Genomic DNA, 20320 nt, shown 5'->3' on the forward strand with positions numbered 1-20320 from the left:
CGTTAGTGGACAACATTTCATGTGTGTTGTCACAGCTTGTTGCTAGGGAAATTAAATGTATCCTGTGTGACTCCACTGGGAGAGGACTCTTGAAAGTTTGTGCCTGGTCTCCCTGTATTTCAGTCCACTGATTTTGCTTTGTATCTCTTCACTGTAATAAATCATAGGGGATGAGTGGTTATATGCTGAGCTCTGTGAATCTTCCTAGTGCATCACAGAACTTGGGGTGGTCTTGGGAAATCCTGACACAGCACCCCTGCAAAACCATTGTTAAGCATTTTTCAACACTTATTTTTGAAGGAGTGAATGAGTCTGGTGAGGAACTAGGGCAGAGAAAGAGGCTCTCTGGTGGTGGCACTGACTGTACTCTGCTTTTATTGGTCCTAAACTTGTACTTTCCACTCTACTGAACTTTAGGCCTGTGGAGGCCTGCAAGGGAACCTGTGATAGGGGATCAATGGAAAGGTTTTACACTAAGGAGTCACGATCAGATTTACATTTGGGGAAGAATAAATGCCCAAGAATTGTCAGGAGAATTTGTAAGTAGAGTCTGCTTTACCAGAATAAAACTTATTACAAAGCCAGTGTCATAAAAGTAGTGTTATAATGGACTAAAAATTTGATGTAACAGCCAGATTTCCTGAATTCCAGCCCAGGTTCCTTCATCAAATTTTTATTGAATTCTTTGATGAACTCTGTAAGAGTGAACTTGTGAAACTCGGTTCCTTTTCTGGTTTACTTCTGAGACAGATTATGCAAAAGCAAACATCATTTATACTGTCTGCAGTGGAACCCTCTGAACTTCTTTTTAGGTGGTTAGGATGCTGTCAACTGTCAAAGTAGGAATGTGGGGTTCTGAATTCAGAACGTGGGGAAAACAGTAAATAATCAACTTTTACTCCCGCCTGTGAATTGCTGATATTTCACATGCTAACAGCTTAAGAGTAATTTTGGCACTTTTGAGTTTTATAGTTTTTCAATTGGTAAAAAATATTCCTATTTTCACAATCTGCCACCATTGTTTTATCTTTCTTTGCATGTCAGGGCTGATGTTTCCTAAGGGGAAACCTAATTAGACCATGCAATAATCTTCTTGGGGAAATAGAGAAAGTTGGTTATTTAAAACACTAGATGAAAGATCTTATTTTCTTCAAAAACCTTTGAAAGAATAAAACATCCTGTACTGAGGGAACAGAGGTGGGATGATGGAGTTCTGCTGTCCCTGTTTTGCATTTCTATCAGTAAACTTGAAAGCACAGGATCTTCTGACCATTGAAGCTGAAATTATGTATTCACTGTTTCTCATGAAATAACATTTACCATTAAAAAGAGATTGTATTTATATTTGTCTTGGGAAAATTTCTATGCAGGAAATTCATAAGTTCAAGACCCGCAATAGTACACAAAAGCATCACATTGATTACATGTCCCATGTATTGGCTGATTCCTGAAATAGTGTCTCAGAAGGATTAAAATTGAGCCTCTGTTCTGAGCACGTGGTGTTGACTGTGGCTTGGGAATGTGCCAGTTAGTTGCAGCACCTGCGCCTCCTCACAGGGTCTTGTTGCTGCTGTCCAGGAAGATGGAGGAAAACTGCCTCAGCATTCCAGCCACAGATGCAAGGCTAGAAATCCTGTCTCTGAGGCTTCTTCTCCTGCTCTGACTGACAGGTGATCCAGAAACAATAGTCTAGCCAGCTGGCTGCAATGCTGGGGCAGGAAGAGCAGCAAAAATGAGAATAAAATCATCTCCTCCCCACCCCCAAGCCCACGCTAATAATAATGATTAGACACCTTTTTGTTGATAACCTCATCTTACATTAAACAACATTTAGGAATCCTGGGTGTGATGGCCTATTTGCAGTGTGTAAATAGAACATGGGAAGAGGATGCTCAGATCTGACCTAGAAATTCGAGATGTAGGTGGAGAGACCTAACACCCCACTGGGGACTCACAGGCCAATTACCTTGAGTCTGGTAACTGGAGTACAACTCCTAAAGGAAACTAGGTGTTTTGAACTAAGAAATAATATATGTATAGGTGAGGCTTCTTGCATTCTTTCTTTGTTTATTATAAGTCCTCAAAAGTTCATAGAAATTAAGGTTTTTCAAAGTGTGTGAGAGCATTGGAGACAAAGAAAGAGAAACAAAGGATAGGGCCTTTTCTTTTCTTTTTTTTTTTTTGTTTGTGAGCAAGATCCTGCAGTATCAGATTGAACAATATGATATTGCTGATACTCAAACATTTTTACCTTCAACAATGGCAATTTCATATGATTTAACTTGATATGTCTAAACTAATTTCACCACACAAATGCTTTGAAAATATTCTCAGCTTATTTTATTGGGCATAACTTTATCAGAGGAGGAAGGAGATCATAAATTCTTACAAAGTCATTTATAATAATTTATGACATAATCATGACATCAAATGTGTTTTTAGCAGTTCTATTGAAGTATAACTGATATATTAAAACCACACATTCCATTGTATATAATTTGATGAGTTTGGACTCTGCATATACCTGTGAAACCATCACTACAGTCAAGGTAATAGACATATCCATCACCTTCAGAAATTTCCTTCTGCCTCTTTTTTTGTGATAAGAACACTTAACATGAGATTTACCCTAGTAGATCTCTGGAACTTAATTCATCTTGCAGTTTTGAAATTTTACACTGATTGAACAATAATTTCCCATTTTCCCTTTCTCACAGTCCTTGGCAGCCACCATTCTACTGCCTGATTCTGTGAGTTTGACTATTTTAAATACCTCATATAAATGAAATCATACAGTATTTTTCCTGGCTTATTTCACTTAGCATAATGTCCTCCAGGTTCATTCATGTTGTCATAAATGAAAGGATTCCCTTCTTTTTTTAAGGCCAAGTAATATTCCATTGTGTGTATATACCACATTTTCCTTATCCATTCATCTGTCAAATGGACATTTGGGTTTTTTCTATTTCTTGACTACTGTGAATAATGCTGCAGTGAATATGGGAGAGCCAGTATCTCTTTGAGATTCTGACTTCAGTTATTTTGGATATATATGGCTAACAGGTGTGTGTGTATGTGTGTCTATATATATATATATATATATATATATATAAAGGTGCTCAACATCACTAATCATCAGAGAAATGCAAATCAAAACCATAATATCACCTCACACCTATTAGGATAGCTATTATATATAAAAAAGCTAAGTGTTGGTGAAGATGTAGAGAAATTAGAACTCTTTACTCCCACACTGTTGGTGGGAATGTAAAATGGTGTGGCCATTATGAAAAACAGTATGCAGATTCTTCAGAAATTAAGAATAACAGCTACCATGTGATCCAGCAATCTCATTTCCAAAAATAATGTTTGTTTTTAACTTGGATATTCTTGAGAGAGAATCCCAAAGAAATCCAGAGCCCCAAGGCCTGCTGTCTTAAATACAATAGCATTGTGATCAGTGGTCTAGATAGTCTGGGGTAGCCTGGAATTTTTAGTTCATTTCTGGCTCAGTACCTGATTCACTAGGCTTTCTTAGGCAGTCATTAGGCTTGACTATAAATCAGTTGTTATTCTGACATTTCATAACTTCGTTCTCAAAATGCATGTTGGAGACACTCCCTTGTTCATAATGTTTTTGAGGCTCTCCTTTTCGGAATTACCTTTGGAGCCATTTAATAAACCACATGCAGAATTGATTATTTACTTCATTCATTCAATAAATGTTTCAGTTTTTTCAAATTTTTTTTTTATTGAAGGATAATTGCTTTACAGAATTTTGTTTTCTGTCAAACCTCAATGTGAATCAACCATAGGTATATATATATCCCCTCCCTTTTGAACCTTCCTCCCATCTCCCTCCCCATCCCACCCCTCTAGGTTGATAGAGAACCCCTGTTTGAGTTTCCTGAGCCATACCGCAAATTCCCATTAGCTATCTATTTTACATATGGTAATGTAAGTTTCCATGTTATTCTTCCCATACATCTCACCCTCTCCTCCCCTCTCCCATTTACAAGGTTGGGCACTATATCAGATACAGAGGCAGATGACATGGACATAGAAGGTGGTCCAGGGAAGGAGTGTGAACAGATGCATGTGTGCAGGAAAGCACCAGGACATGTGAGTGGGGAGCAATGAGTGGCACATCTTCCCTAGAGAAGAGACTGTGCAAGGAAAATAACACTGGCAAGGTGACCCACAGCCACATTGTGGAATGCCTTGGATACTAAGAGTGCTGCTGGTGCTGCTAAGTCGCTTCAGTCGTGTCCGACTCTTAGCGACCCCATGGACTGCAGCCCACCAGGCTCCTCCATCCATGGGATTTTCCAGGCAAGAGTACTGGAGTGGGGTGTCATTGCCTTCTCTGGGATACTAAGCCTGGGAGTCTGAAATTTGTGCTGTGAGCAGTAGGGAGCCATTGAATGTTTTACGCTTTTAGAGTTTTTAACTGCCGCTAATGACAGTAGAATTGGAATTGTAAATCAGTCTTACAGTTTATTTCCCCAGCTTGTTACTGACTAAAACTGGTTTTACATACCTCCATCACATGCCCATTTGAATAGATTTTGAATAACATTTGATTCTTTCCAAAAGTGAAATTCACTCTCAAAGGAAGAAAAAGTGCTTCCATTGACCTTATTCAAAGAAATATGATACACCAAAGGGACAAAAAGCAAATTCAAATAAAAAATGTCCTAAGTGTTTTGAAGAATTGCGTTTGCTTCAGAGGATCTCTTGGAAGTCAGCCTATAATTGAATGTGTGAATTCTGGTATATTTGGGTTTTTAATTACTTCATAGTTACATACATGTGTGTAATTAACCTTTTGAGTTGGTATCTGCCCTGTCTTTACTGGAGTACACTGAAGGGTAACAGTGTGCAGATAGAGGATGGGGATTATAAATAAAAAGAATAGGGGTTCTAACAGCAATGCTGAGTTCTCTTCAGGTGAGATATTAGGGGTGTGGGCCATGTAGTTAAATGCTTATTGTAGGTACCACTGCCTCTGGTCTGAAGAGGTACCTGCCTTGGCATCAGGTAGGATGAGAGACTTACATATAGAGTGACATTTGCTATTTGTGTGGCCGTTATTACAAATTTCTTCTTTGGGATCAGATGGTTGACTCCCTCTGTGATCTTGGCATTAGCTAGAGTACCCTTCTAGAGTACTCTAGAGTACTCTTCTCTAGTGGAGCCCAGCAGTAGTGCCTGCTTTGGATAAGTATTTACTGTCTAAAGTGTCAGTATAGTAGGGTTGTGGTATGTAATGAAATTTCTATTCTATATTTAATCATTAAAAACTGACTTCTAAATTCTATCAGTTAACTCTTGCTGTATACCTTGCTACTTCAAAAGTTAGTGGCTCAAAGTAGTAATGATTATTTGTTCTGTGAGTTGGCCATTTGGGCTGGGTTCAGCTGACCAGTTCTGTTCTTAGCTGGTCTCCTTTATACCTGTTGTCAACTATAGGTCAGCAGGGAGCTCTGTTTCTCAAGTTGGCTATGACTGTCAACTGGGACAATGGTAGAGGGTAAGAGTATTGGGCTATCCATCTCTTAACCTACAGCAGTCTACCCAGGCTTGTTTTCATAATAGCTGGGCAGGTTTCTAAGACTGAATAGAAGCAGCAAGGCCTCTTGAGGCTTAGAATTGGCATAGCATCACCTCTGCTACATTTTGCTGGCCTAGGCTAGTCACAAAGCCAGTCCAGATTCAAGGAATGGGAGGGAGCTTCAAAATCACCTTGAAAGAGCATAGATAAAGAAGAAGGTGGAGAATTGAGACCATTTGTGCTATCAGACAAATGCAGATTACTCTTCTTAAAGGCTTCAGTTACTTCTGTAACATTTAAAAACTCATGTGTTCTGTATATTCACATCATTTGTATTCACAGGGTTAAAGACTGATCAGAAACAAGAAAGTATTAAGTTTTTCACAAGTCAGAGCCGTGATTATAGTCCTTTCGTGAAGTTGGCTTTTGGGGGGTACTTGGATGTTCTGAATGTGCCTCACATTTTAAATCAAAGCTCCTCCATCCATGGGATTTTCCAGGCAAGAATACTGGAGTGGGTTGCCATTTCCTTCTCCATGGGATCTTCCCATCCCAGGGACTGAATCCGGGTCTCCCACATTGCAGGCAGACTCTTTTCTGTCTGAGCCACCAGGGAATTCCTTTAACTCTGGATCCTTGCTACTAAGTGATGTGATGAGCATAACTGGAAATTTAAAAATGTAGCCACAGATTCTTTGACATTACCCTCATCAGGAGGTAGAGCCTATATCTCCTTCCAGTTAAATCTGGGTGGGCTTGTGAATGCTTCAACCAGTGTGATAGAGTATGTGATTCTGAGGCTGTTATAAAAAGCATGTAGCTTCTGCTTTGTTCATTAGAATATTTATGTTGGGACTCCTGAGCTGCCATGTAAGAAGTCTGTTTACCCCGAGGCTACTATGCTACAGAGGCCTTGTGTAGACAGTTCAGAGGTAGTTTCTGCTAAGCCCAGTCATCTCTGTCAAAGGGGCTAGCTGAGTGAAGAATCCTCTAGATCATTTCCAGCTGCTTTGAGTCTTTCCAGCTGTGGTCCCAGACATCATAGAGTAGAAAAACAGCATCCCTACTGTGTGTCACCTGAATTCCTGATTCACAGAATTTGTAAGATGATAAAATGATGGTTCTTTATGCCACTGCGTTTTATAGTGGTTACATAGCAGTAGATAACTGGAACAGAAGAAGTGAATGGCCATGGCTGTATTCCAGTAAAACTTGTTTCATGAACACTGAAATAAGAATTTTTCATGTCATAAAATATTTTTTTTTCAACAATTAAAAAATGTAAGGGCCATTCTTACCTCATGGGCTATACCAAAAATCAGCAGTGAGCTAGATATGGCCTATAGGCCAGCGCATTTGACCCCTGCTCCAAAAGATTATGTTGTACTTGTAACATTTAAACCTAAGGGCTTTCGTCAAGATGACTCTGCTTTCATGCTTCACACCCATTTCTCCTGTCTAAATAAAGTGATAATAGATAAAATAAAAAATCAGAAAGACACAATCTGTGATGAAGAAAAGATAAATCTCTGGACCAGAAACATATCAAATAGTAAGTGAAGATTATTGGTCATGAGCTTCTAGTTACTGACCTACTGGACTCTAGATCCAGAAGAACGTAGAGATGGCCGAGAATTGTTTTTCTGTAGATAATGGAAAATCAAAACACTCTGTGATTGGAAGAAATGATCCCTGGCTGTGCAAAGTCAGAGGTTGCTCATGAACAGAGACTGAAAAAGATGTTACTTCCATTTGTAGTGACAGACAGACAAGCAGAGAGAAACTCTGTTTGGTTTTTGTGTGTGTGTGTGTGTGTGTGTGTGTGTGTGTGTGTGTGTGAAGTTCACTGTCTGCAGCTGTACTTTTATCCCTATTGGTGGGATGGGACTGAGAATGCTGGGAGGAAGCCACTCTCAATGGAAAGGGTCAATGAAGATGGAGGGAAATGAACTTTCTCCAAAGTTAGCTTACAATCTAAAACCTCAAAGTGAGAACAGTTGTCCAAATTAGCCACCAGCAAATACATTTACTCCCAGTGAGAATCATTTTAGAGTGATTTTAAAGTTTATTTTAAAAGAGCTAAAGAAACAATAACTTCAACTATAAATTTCTTTAAAAACCCACCCATACTTGGTAGGAACTCATATTCTAGTTGGAGATTTTTAAACATGTACCGGTGACTACAAAATAGCTTATGTAAGCGATGGTGCTGTACACAGCCCACTCTGAGAGCATACTGCTTTGGCGGCAGTTGTCAAGGGGGTGAGTCAGACAAGGGAGGCTTTTTAGAAGAGGTGACATGTTTGCTAAGCCTAATGAGAATGAGTTTATGTGTTTGCGAAGTGAGGAGGTTAGAAGAGAGCCTTCCAGGCAGAAGAGATAGTATAATTATATAAAGCAAAGGGGTGAGATGCAATGTGAGTGTGGAAACTACAGAGGTTCAGCATTGTTTGAGCATAAAACTGGAGCATAGTGTGTTGAGGGATAAAGCTGCAGAAGTAGGTGTAGCTCAACTTTGGAGGATCTTGTTGGCCTTGATGAGGACATTAATAAAGATCTGGGAGCGAAGGGAAGCCATTAAAGTTTCAACAATGAGGGGGCATGGTCCAATTTGTGTTTCAGGTAAGTCTCTGGCATTTGGGTAGAGGGTGAATTGAGGACAACAAGATCAGGAGCCCCAAGACAAGTTAGGAAGCCGCTATTGCAGTTTCAGGAGATGGTTAAGTCCCAAGCTAGGAAAATGAAGGCTGAAATGGGATAGGAATATTCATTTAGAAGATTATTTCAGAGGTTAACTTGGCAGGGTTTGATGAGGATGTTCTAGGATGAGAGAAAGGAAGAGTTAAGGAATGTTTTCTAGATTTTGTAGCTAAGTGGAGGGTGCCAAATGAAACCACTAGAAAGGAGAAAACCAGTAGAAAAAGATAATGGTGTTGTTGTTGTATCATCTTTCAGGTTGATGTGTCTGGTTGGTGGGGGTTGGGGATGTGTGTAGGAGGATGGTGGTGGTCAATTTTTTTTTCTTTTTTTTATCTTTTCCTTTCCTTCCTCTGTCCTCCTATGCCTCTTTCTATTCTGCGAGCCATAACATGGGTTTAGTGTAGTAGGGCACTTTGGGGAGACACCACCACTTACAAGATGGTTAGAGGAAGAAAAGGATATGAGGGAGCAATATAGGGAACCTGGAAAAAAGCCTTTGGAAACCAAGGAATCTGTTTCAAGAGGGAAAGTGGGAGGGAGGGACTGAACAATCATATGTCAAATGCAACATACAGATACTTAAGAGAAGGGGGTTGAGACTGCACAAACTGATGACTTTTCCAAGAACTCTATAGAAGCCAATTGAGGAGTGACTGAGAGCCAGGAAAGGAAGACAGACCATAGACTACATTTTGAGAAGTTTCCAAAAGAAGGGAAAGAGATTAGGTATTAAAAAGAGAAAAATGAGGGCTTCCTGGGTAAAGAATGCTGGTAAAGAATCCACCTGCAATGCAGGAGACCCCGGTTCAATTCCTTCCTGGGTTAGGAAGTTCCCTTGGGGAAGGGATAGGCTACCCACTCCAGTATTCTTGGGCTTCCTTGGTGGCTCAGATGGTAAAGAATCTGCCTGCAATGTGGGAGACTTGGGTTTGATCCTTGGGTTGGTAGGATCCCCAGAAGGAGGGCATGGCAACCCACTCCAGTATTCTTGCCTGGAGAATACTCATAGACAGAGGGGCCTGGCAGGCTACAGTCCATGGGGTCGCAAATAGTCAGACACAACTGAGCAACTAAGCACAGCACACAGAGAAAAATGATGTAAGGCAAGAGATAATCTGGGAATAAAGGTAGGGAGAGATTGTAATCTGTTAACAGAAACAAGTCTTAGTATAAAGGCAGACTTTTTTTTCTAGTCACAGAAAGCTATTCTTTGTTTAGAGCTGTCTAAAAATGAAAATGGATTGCCTTATTAGATAGTTGCTCCCTGTCACTGGCATGGTCAAATAGAGGTTAGATTTAGATGTGTAGAAAGATATATTGGTTGGTGAGTGTCTTTGGGTGTTTTAGTCTCTGTTCAATTCTCAACACTTTGCCCAAAGTGTTTTAAGCATTATAAACTGATGAGTTATTCTGTGGACTTGTGTTGCCTGGCAGCTCTCCATAGATTGATCAAATCAATGGACCAAGTTAACTTACATACCTTTGATCTTGAAGGATGAAATTAAACTGCAGATTCTCAGATAAGAAAATATTGAGGCTCAGTGTCCAGGAAAGTTTCATCACTATGACAGTCAATCATGGTCTGAGTTCACAGGTATTTTTGACAAAGTAGTCATTTTCCACATACAACACCAAAGCCTTTATTTCAGATTTTTGAGAGTTTTATTTTTTATCTGTCCATCATTTTTGTAAAACACTGTTCCTTGTAATAATTAAAATTGTACTGAGATGGATAGAGAAGAAAAACCTGTTTCCTTTCCTCTTTCTGTGATTCATATTCCTATATGGATGCTTTTAGTTTACATAGAGGTTTGTTTTTTTTTGTTTTTTTTTTTTAAAGGCCAAGAGCAGATAGTTTCCATCTATGCTCTCTAGTCCTCATCTTAGATCTTTTTAGTGGTTCTTTTGGGTCGTGTTTAAAACAGTTCAGGGGTAAATTTTGCTGTTAGTCTCAAATGACTACTTATCTGTATCCAAATCTGGCTTCCTGGGGTACTGAAGCATGAACGGCATAAATTACTGAACTCAACTAATTCTCAGAAAGCCACATTTTAGTCAGTACTTTCCAGCTTTCTCACTCACTTCTTTTACAGAATTAACAAGTGGTATAACTAATTACTTAGACTTTTATTCCTTTTCAAGTTGTACATTTTAAATTCTGTTAACCTTTTGAAAATGTTAATATGTAATAAAACAACAAATCCATAACAGAAAAACTGGAAAATGCAAGTATTGGAGAAAAACAATTCCCCTGACCCAAGAATAAGCACCAGGTGTGGTGGATATTTATCTTTTAAGGAAAAATAGATGCATCCTTGTTACCAACTGACTTTTTCCTTCTTATGGCCCTCAGATAAGGGGTCAGCCCCCCAGTTACTTCTAGTCCTGTAAATTTTACTTGTTTGTTTCCTTGTTCTGAGAGAATGCAGTAAGTGAAAATCTCTCAGGTTGATTTTCCTTTCTTAATACTCTCCCATCATGTTAGGAACATGAATAAAATGCCCCTTTAATCGTATACTTAAGTTTTTAGCAGTCACATTTTTTATTTTGAAATAAGAGATTTTGAGATAATATGTCTAAATTTAGAGAGGAATTGCAAAAATAATATAGAGAGCAAATTTCCTCTTCGAAACAAAATGGAGTAGACACATTTCACACTGTTGGAACTAAATACAACAATACAGGTAGTTTAAAAGTAAATGGGTGGAAAAAGACATACCATGCACATGCCAATCAAAAGAAAGCTGGGGTGGCTCTACTAATATCAGATAAATTAGACATCAGAGCAAAAGAAAACTACAAAAGACAAAAGGAGCACCACATAATGATTCAGAGGGTCAATCCACCCAGAAGACAGGACAATCTTAAATGTGTATGCACCAAACAACAGAACTTCAAAGTACATGAAGCAAAACTCTCAGATAACTGAGAAATATTAATAGATATAAATCCATAGTTACAGTTGGGAACTTCAGTAGCATTATATACTTACTTTTCAAGTACACATGTAATATTCACCAAGATAGACTATATCCCAGGTCATGAAAAAAAAAAAAACCAACAAATATAAAAGAATTAAAATCATACAGAGTATATTATCTGACCATAATGGAATCACACTAGAAATAAAAAACAGACTACAGGAAAGTCTTCAAACACTTGGAAACTAAACAACACACTTATTAATCCATGGGTCAAGGAGGAAGTCTCCAAGGAAAATAAAGTGCCTTGACCTGAGTGAAAATGAAAATGCCGCATATCAAAACTTGTAGCTTGTAACAAAATCAATGCTGAGTGGGAAATTTATAGCACTAAGTGCTTATATGAAGAGTAGATGAAAAGTCACAAATGAATAAGCTTCCACCTTGAGAAAATAGAAAAAAGAAGAGCAAAATAAACTGAGAGTAAGATGGAGGAAGGAAATAATAAAGAATACTTAATATAATTGAAAACAAAAACAATAGAGAACAACAATGAATCCAAAAGTTGGCTCTTTGAAAAGAGAAATTCTGACTTAATTGGTAATGGGTGCAGTTTGGGCGGTGGAATTTTTACAATCTCCCCAGATGATTTTTAATCCCAGAAAATGTTTAATAAAGATTGAGAATCTCTGCTGGGGAGGCCAGATAATTTTCTCAGGGTTTAAACTGTGTTGGCATCTATTGCCCAGCCACTTTTCATTTCTCCTGAGAAAAATTTGTAGCCGTTTCATTTTCTCTCACTTTTTGTTGTCCTTAAAGTCAGTGCTGATCCTTTCCCTTATATGTTAACTTCCCTGTCTGACTACTCTTTGGCCTTTAGTATGTCTCTGATCAGAGGTGAACATTTAACTGTAACCCCCCTCCACTTCACACCCTCGCCACCTTGATTGATTTGGGATTAACCCCAAAACCCCCCTCTGATTGGTTTGTCATACATCATTGGTCACTAGCTTTAGGCTGTGATCACCCAAGCCATAGTAACAGTGTGTCTAGCGCACGTGGTCTTGTGACCTGTCTCTGAGGGAGCCAAAAGACTTGGTTTTTCCATTCTGGTGGCCAGTGCAGTGCCTGCCCTCTATTAATACAGTACTAACAGTTGATGTGCAGTGGATTTGCTCTTGCTCAGTAAGTTTGGGGTTGTTTATTTGTTTGACCTTACATGTGAGACCTGTTATTCTTTCTAAAATCTGGGATAAAGGTATTTTTCCTCCTAATAAATTCTGATAATCATTTTAAATCAGGTAGATGTTATTGTCAATGTATTAGGGGTACATGTGACTAAATTTAAATGTGGCAGCAACCCACAGCAGGAGATAAGACATAATGAAAATCATTATTTTTTAAAGTTGTTTTGAGTTTCTTTCTAGAGAAAGAGTTATGTATTTCATAGTAAAAGCTGTTGTGATTTACTTAATTCTTAAGAGGTCTTATTTGCAAATGGTATTTTATCTTAAAAGGATTTATGCTTTGTACATATATCTCTTTATTCTTAAGATGCCAAACCTACTTATTTATCTGGGTAGTTGAAATTGTTGAATATATGTTATAAATTAAAAAGAAAATGTGGGGAATTCCCTGGTGGTCCAGTGGTTAGGACTCTGTGCTGTCACTACCATGACCCAGGTTCAGTCCCTGGTCAAGGAACTAAGATCCTGCAAGCCATGAGGTGCAGTCAAAAAAAGGAAAAAAAGAAAATGTACTACTAAGTTTTAAAAAGTTATTAGAACTGAAGTCTTTTTGCTTAAAAGACACAAAACAGATTTTAATTTAGAAAGGGTCTAGGACCATTAGAATAGGCCACCCAAGCTAAAAACCTTCAAGTGAGGTCTGATTAACCAGTGGGCTGAGAGATTGGAAAGGAAGGAATGTTGTTAGGATAGTGATAATTCAGTTGTATGCTTCCAATTTTTAATATTCTATCATTAAAAGAAAGGTTTCTTATAGTTTAGATTAGAGGTTGACAAGGTGTGACCTGTGAGCCAAATCTAGCCTGCCACCTGTTTCTGTATGGCCTGGGAGCTAAGAATGGCTTTTAACATTTTTAGTTATAGGTTTAGTGAAATGTTCAGTGAATTTGAAAAATGAATAGTATTTCATTATATGTGAAAATTATGTTAAATTTGAATTTTAGTATGATAAAGTTTTATTAGAACAGAGCCACGATCATTTATTTGTTTATGTACTCTCTGTGGTTGCTTTCGTACTACAATAGCAGATTTGAGTAATTGCCACAGAGACCATGTGGCCTACAAAGCCAAACATATTTGCTGTCTGGTTCTTTACAAAAAATTTTGCTGAACCCTGATTTAAACTCCCTTCCCAATGTGGCCTTCCCATGCAAGATGATTTCTATCCAGGAGGTTTGAAATTTGTTAACATGTCTATTAACATTCAAGAGGGTAAGCTTGTTTCCTGGCAACAGGGATAACTGTGGTTGACATAGAAATACTTTACTGAGTGGCAGGCACCTATCTAGGTAAATTTGTATTTTCTTCTTTTTTCTTTAATGGTTTTTGAGAGCTTTGGAAAAGAGTTGACCTCCAGACTACTCATCTGATCACAGGGGACTCATGAGTCACACAATGTGTCTTTTAATTTTTAAAAACAAGCTTTAAAATGACTGAGATGAAGGCAGGCTTATTTTTAGAAAGTACAGAAAAGTTCATCTACTTCAACTTCTGGTATCTTTTTTAAAGACACAGGAGAAGCAGTAAAATATGTAGGATATGTTCTTTTTCTTCTGATTTTTTTGTTTACTCTGTTCAGTATTTATGGTTTTAGTTACTGGACTACTCAAGAAATACATTTATAATATTTATGACTTCTATTTAAGGAAAAGTTTGGGAGGTTCTTTGCCCACATGGGCAGGAATTGATCCTTAAGGATGAAAGAAGTGTTCTACTCTGGTCTGACTAGTGGCCTAACTCAAACGTCTCTCTCCATTAATGGCTCTGAACGGTATTCCTGAAAGTCTCAGGGAGCTGGACTTTCAGATGCTCTTTTACTTAAGGATTACTTCCAAATACCACCATGGATTTATCTTCCCTGATTTTTATCTCAGTTCTTCTTGAACCTGTTTACATTTTCATTCTGTTCCACTTCTTGAGCTGATGAGTTCACTAAGTTCCCTAAGCATTGCTTAAAGTCCTGCTTTCTTTTTGATAAAATTGCCTTTAGGTTACAGGGAGTGCCCCTTTGTTACTTTAACTTTGTGTTTGGGTGAATAATGTCAACAATTTCCACACTCTTCTTGATTCTTATCAATCTGTTTCATTCCTGTAGAGCAAGATTTCTCAGCCTTGGCAGTATTGACATTTGGGGCCAGATAAATATGTGCATTCCAGGATATGTAGCAGCCCCCTTGGTGTCTATCCCCTAGATATCAGTAACAATGCCCCTTGCCAGTTGTGACAACCAAAGGTGTCTCTAGATATTGCCACATTGTCCCCAGGGAACAAAATTGCCTTCAGTTGGAAACCACTGCTTTAGATATTTGTCTTTGTCTGTTTTAAACTGTAAGGTTTGGTGCTTTGGGGACTAACTTTATAAATATGGAGGTTTATATATCCAATTGATTATATTGTGCTTTTCTGGATTTTTTCCAGCCCTGCTTGATGTCCATCTTGAACAACAGTGAGAATCACTTTCATAGTTTCAGTTTTTCAGGTCAGCTGCATTGTTTGTGAGTGACATGGGGAACAAATACCTTGAAATCTTAGAAGTTTTTTCTAATTATAAATGTCCTGTGTGTACTGTAAAAAATGTGGAGAATGGAAAAAATTGGAAAGAATGTTTGTCACTCAGAAAACTTCAGTGTTATTCATGCAACTAATGTCAGTAAATTGGTTTATGGCCTTCGTTATTTTCTATATATTTTATTTCATAGATACAATCTTGCTATAAAACTAATTTTATACTTTTTTCCACAACATTTTAACATACACATTTTCTGTATATCATGTTTAAATAATTGAATGAAATACCATATTAATATACTTTATTCCTCTTTTGTTTGATAGCTAGATTTCATTTATTTTTATTAGGGAGCTTTAATGAACATTTTGTTCATAAATCATTTTCTGTGTTTTGAATTATTTTTCAGATATGGATGTTGGAAGTAGAATTCCTGGATCAAAGGGTGTGGATATGTTTAAAGTGGAGCCTCAAATTATTTTTAAGCTGCTGCATAGCCCCACAGATGGCACTCAATTGTGGCTCTTTGCACTGACCATGCATTTCATAAGTATGTCTGGTGGGCATATAGAAGGAAAGGAAAGGGCTATGTTTGAGTTAATCACTTTTCCTGCCCCCCCTGCTCTTCTGGAACATTAATGGGGAATCAAGAAAGTGAAGTCGCTCAGTTGTATCCAACTCTTTGCGACCCCATGGACAGTAGTCTGCACCAGGCTCCTCCATCCATGGGATTTTCTAGGCAAGAGTACTAGAGTGGGTTGCCATTTCCTTCTCCAGGGAATCTTCCCGACCCAGGGATCGAACCCAGGTCTCCCACATTGTAAACAGACGCTTTACCATCTGAGCCACCAGGGAAGTCCTAATGGGGAATCAAGTAGCCACCAAACCACAGGCTTAGATTCTCAGCCCCAAATAATCCTAGTTGGGTTGACTTCCGACAGTGCTCCTTTAAGAAGGAGTTTCACCCAAGGAAGGCATTTACTTTATACAATTATATTTTGCCTGGCTTACAGCACTTAAGATAAATCAGAATCCTGTTAATCGTTTTGAGTGAGATTATAGTAGGAATAAGATCTGAAAAGGCTTCTCTGGTGGCTCAGATGGTAGAGCATCTGTCTGCAGTGCAGGAGACCTGGGTTCGATCCCTGGGTTGGGAAGATCCCCTGGAGAAGGAAATGGCAGCCCACTCCATTATTCTTGCCTGGAAAATCCCGTGGATGGAGGAGCCTGGTGGGCTAAAGTGCAAGGGGTCACAATGAGTCGGACATGACTGAGTGACTTCCCTTCCCTTCACTTCAAGGTCTGAAAACTGCCTTCAAATTACTGTTCTCGGGGTGCAAGGTGAGGGCTGGTACATATTTCATTTCTGCTAAAACAAAGGAATACTCATTGTGGGAGGTAAGGAAGAAAATAACGCCTTTGTAAAGTCTGTATCCTAAATAGAAGACTAGACTATAAACAGCTGAATAATGTATCCAGATGTAAGACAGTGAGGTGCTTTGCACTGTACTTATTTATGGTTTTGCTTAGCAAGAAATTTTATTCCAAAGTTCTTGTTAAAGTGTGCCTCCAAGTGAAGTTTCACATGTTGTTTTAGGGGTGGCGAGAAGCAGAATCTGGGACTGTATTTGAATGTACTTGATTTGTTGAGGGAATCCTCTCAGGAGAAACTTACAAGGGAGCAAGGACAAGAAGGTAGGGAAGAGGAAGGAGCTAAAGTGAAGATATGGTCTTAGGAAAGTCTAGCCTTAGCCAGTTATGGTTAGGGGCAGGTGTAGAGCAATTATTGGCTGCTGGCTGCCCCTGGGAGGGAAAAAGAGTATAATCTCCCTGGCAGGACTCCAGCCCTTGGGGAAGGGGACAGCTGTGAGCCATTAGCCCCCAACAGGCAGTAGCTGGGAGATGGGTATGCTAGCTAGTAAAGGAGATCTGGGTGAGGCATCTTTTACTCTTTCTCATGTGCAGTGTCTTGTGCAGGACACTGTGCTGAGACCTGGGGGTAAAAGATGAATTTGACATAGTTACTGCTTTGAAGATGGTTGTGGTCTTGTGGCAGGGCTGACCATGTAAAGAATATTTACAGTGCAAATGAAGAGCATTTTACATGGACTGAAGTATGTATAGAGAGAACCTTACTGAGGAGATCCAACAAATGAGTCAGACCAGGTTGAGAGAAAATGGGATAGTCCGGGTAAATAGGCAGGGTACTGTAGGCAGAGGGAAGAGCCCTGTCCAAAGGGTGGCAAGTATGAAACAAGATGATAGATTCCATGTGATACATGGAATCACATGGGGCATAGCATGTGCAGGAGGTAGGGGAGCAGCAGCTGATGAGATCTGACAAATTGAAGCTGAAATGCTGTGGACCTCCAAGGCCATGCTCAGGAAGCTTGGACTTAGAAGGGGCAGCATTCCTGCTGTTAACTCCCTAGCCTGCCTCAGGTCTCAGGGTCAACTTGGAGTATCCATTCTCCGTATACCTGCCAGCTGTGCTCTGCCCTCTGGTGGCCATGTAGCTCCAAGCATGTTATTTAAACATTTCTGGTGGCTCAGGCAGTAAAGAATCTGCCTTCAATGCTGGAGACCAGGTTCAATCCCTGGATCAGGAAGATCCCCTGGAGAAGGGAATGGCAACCCCCTCCAGTATTCTCTCCTGGGAAATTCCATGGACAGAGGAACCTGGTGGGCCTCAGTCCATGGGGTTGCAAAGAGTCGGACACGACTGAGTGACTAAAACTTTGACTTTGAGCTCCAATTTCCTCATCTGTAAAATGGTGGTAATGATATTTATAGAACTGCTGTTGTTCTATAAACTTGATTAAAAGTAATAAAGACAGATCTAAAGGTTTACCATCATGGAATTATTCTGCTGATATTTACTGTTCTTTGTCATTTTTCTATAGTAATTAAAACAGCAGTGATCACTGAAATAGATCAGTGGACTTTAACAGCCCAGACCCCCAAATTTGCTTGCTTTGCTTTCTTTAAGTTATAAGCAACCCACTTTCCAGGACTGGTGTTATTGGTGTTAATCTGTTTCCTAGGCTCTTTATTGATAATACAAGATTTTTGGTTTCCATCTATAACAGAAAAGGATTGTTACTATATTAATTTAGAAAGTACCATATTTGGAAATTCCCTGGTGGTCCAGGGGTTAGGACTTGACACTTTCACTACTAGGGTGTGAATTCAGTCGCCATGCATGTCTCATAATTTTTTGATGAAAACTGGGTGTTTTAGATAATATAACAATTCAGTACCGGCGCCCTGCCACCCGCCCCCAGGGCTCTTTAGTGACTGGCTGCATTATTTTACTGAAGTCTATTTACTCTCCCCATTTGCCTGAAAGTGTGTGTAGTCTCTCTCTGTCTCTGTCTCTGTCTCTCTCTGTCTCTGTCTCTCTCTCTCTCTGTCTCTCTCTCTCTCACACACACACACATAGATGCTTAAACCACTGGAAATTTTATTTAGAGACATTAGTTTTCCCAATATAGGAGCTTTTTGTAACATTCCTCAGCACTGAAATACTGGGTTTCATTTGTCTGGGCTTCCCTGGTGGCTCAGAAAGTAAAGAATCCACCTGCAATGCAGGAGACCTGGGTTTGATCCCTGGGTTGGGAAGATCCTCTGGGGAAGGAAATGGCAACCCTCCAGTATTCTTGCCTGGAGAATCCCATGGGCAGAGGAGCCTGGCGGGCCTATAGTCCATGGGGTTACAAAGAGTTGAACACAACTGAGCAATTAACACTTTCACTTTTCATAGCATTCCTTGCGATAGATGTAACTTTAAGTTAGGCTAGTTGTTTGTCAGTTGGGAACAAGGGAGAAAGCACAAAAGGGGGAAAAAGGACAGGCAGAAAAGCAATGGGTTGTGCTTTCAACCATTTTTCCTTTTTGCACTTCTTTTTCTTGGGGATGGTCTTGATCACTGCCTCCTGTACATCATGAACCTCCATCCATAGTTCTTCAGGCACTCTTACTAGGTCTAATCCCTTGAATCTATTTCTCACTACCACTGCATAATCATAAGGGATTTGATTTGGGTCATACCTGAATGGTCTAGTGGTTTTCCCTATTTCTTCAACTTAAGTCTGAATTTGGCAATAAGGAGTTCATGATCTGAACCACAGTCAGCTCCCGGTCTTGTTTTTGCTGACTGTATAGAGCTTCTCCATCTTTGGCTGCAAAGAATATAATCAATCTGATTTCAGTATTGACCATCTGGTGATGTCTATATGTAGAGCTTTCTCTCGTGTTTTTGGAAGAGGGTATTTGCTATGACCAGTGTGTTCTCTTGGCAAAACTCTGTTAGCCTTTGCCCTGCTTCATTCTGTACTCCCAAGGCCAAACTTGCCTGTTACTCCAGGTGTTTCTTGACTTCCTACTTTTCCATCCCAGTCCTCTATAATGAAAAGGACATCTTTTTTGGGTGTTAGTTCTAAAAGGTCTTGTAGGTCTTTGTAGAATCATTCCAAGTTCAGCTTCTTCAGCATTACTGGTTGGGGCATAGACTTGGATTACTGTGATATTGAATGGTTTGCCTTGGAAACGAACGGAGATCATTCTGTCATTTTTGAAATTGCATCCAGGTACTGCATTCCGGACTCTTTAGTTGACCATGATGGCTACTCCATTTCTTCTAAGGGATTCCTGCCCACAGTAGTAGATATAATGGTCATTGGAAAAGACTCTGATGCTGGGAGGGATTGGGGGCAGGGGGACCAGGGGACAACAGAGGATGAGATGGCTGGATGGCATCACTGACTCAATGGATGTGAGTCTGAGTGAACTCTGGGAGTTGGTGATGGACAGGGAGGCCTGGCGTGCTGCGATTCATGGGGTCGCAAAGAGTCAGACACGACTGAGCGACTGAACTGAACTGAGTTAAATTCACCCATTCCAGTCCATTTTAGTTTGCTGATTCCTAGAATATCGACGTTCACTCTTGCCATCTCCTGTTTGACCACTTCCAATTTGCCTTGATTCATGGACCTAACATTCCAGGTTCCTATGCAATATTGCTCTTTACAGCATTGGACCTTGCTTCTATCACCAGTCACATCCACAACTGGCTATTGTTTTTGCTTCGACTCCATCCCTTCATTCTTTCTGGAGTTATTTCTCCACTGATCTCCAGTAGCATATTGGGCACCTACTGACCTGGGGAGTTCCTCTTTCAGTTTCCTATCTTTTTGCCTTTTCATACTGTTCATGGGGTTCTCAAGGCAAGAATACTGAAGTGGTTTGCCATTCTCTTCTCCAGTGGACCACATTCTGTCATGACCAACCTAGACAGCATATTAAAAAGCAGAGACATTACTTTGCCAACAAAGGTCCATCTAGTTAAAGCTATGGTTTTTTCCAGTAGTCATGTATGGATGTGAGAGTTGGA

General features: G+C 39.5%; 1 protein-coding gene across 1 annotated transcript in view; it reads left to right on the forward strand.

Moving 5' to 3' along the window:
* JADE3 (jade family PHD finger 3) overlaps positions 1–20320 on the forward strand; it is a 139591-nt gene that overhangs the window by 49519 nt on the left and 69752 nt on the right. The gene's annotated exons all lie outside the window — the stretch shown is intronic.

This window comes from Capricornis sumatraensis, chromosome X, assembly GCF_032405125.1.
Source record: "Capricornis sumatraensis isolate serow.1 chromosome X, serow.2, whole genome shotgun sequence".
Classification (NCBI taxonomy): Eukaryota; Metazoa; Chordata; class Mammalia; order Artiodactyla; family Bovidae; genus Capricornis; species Capricornis sumatraensis.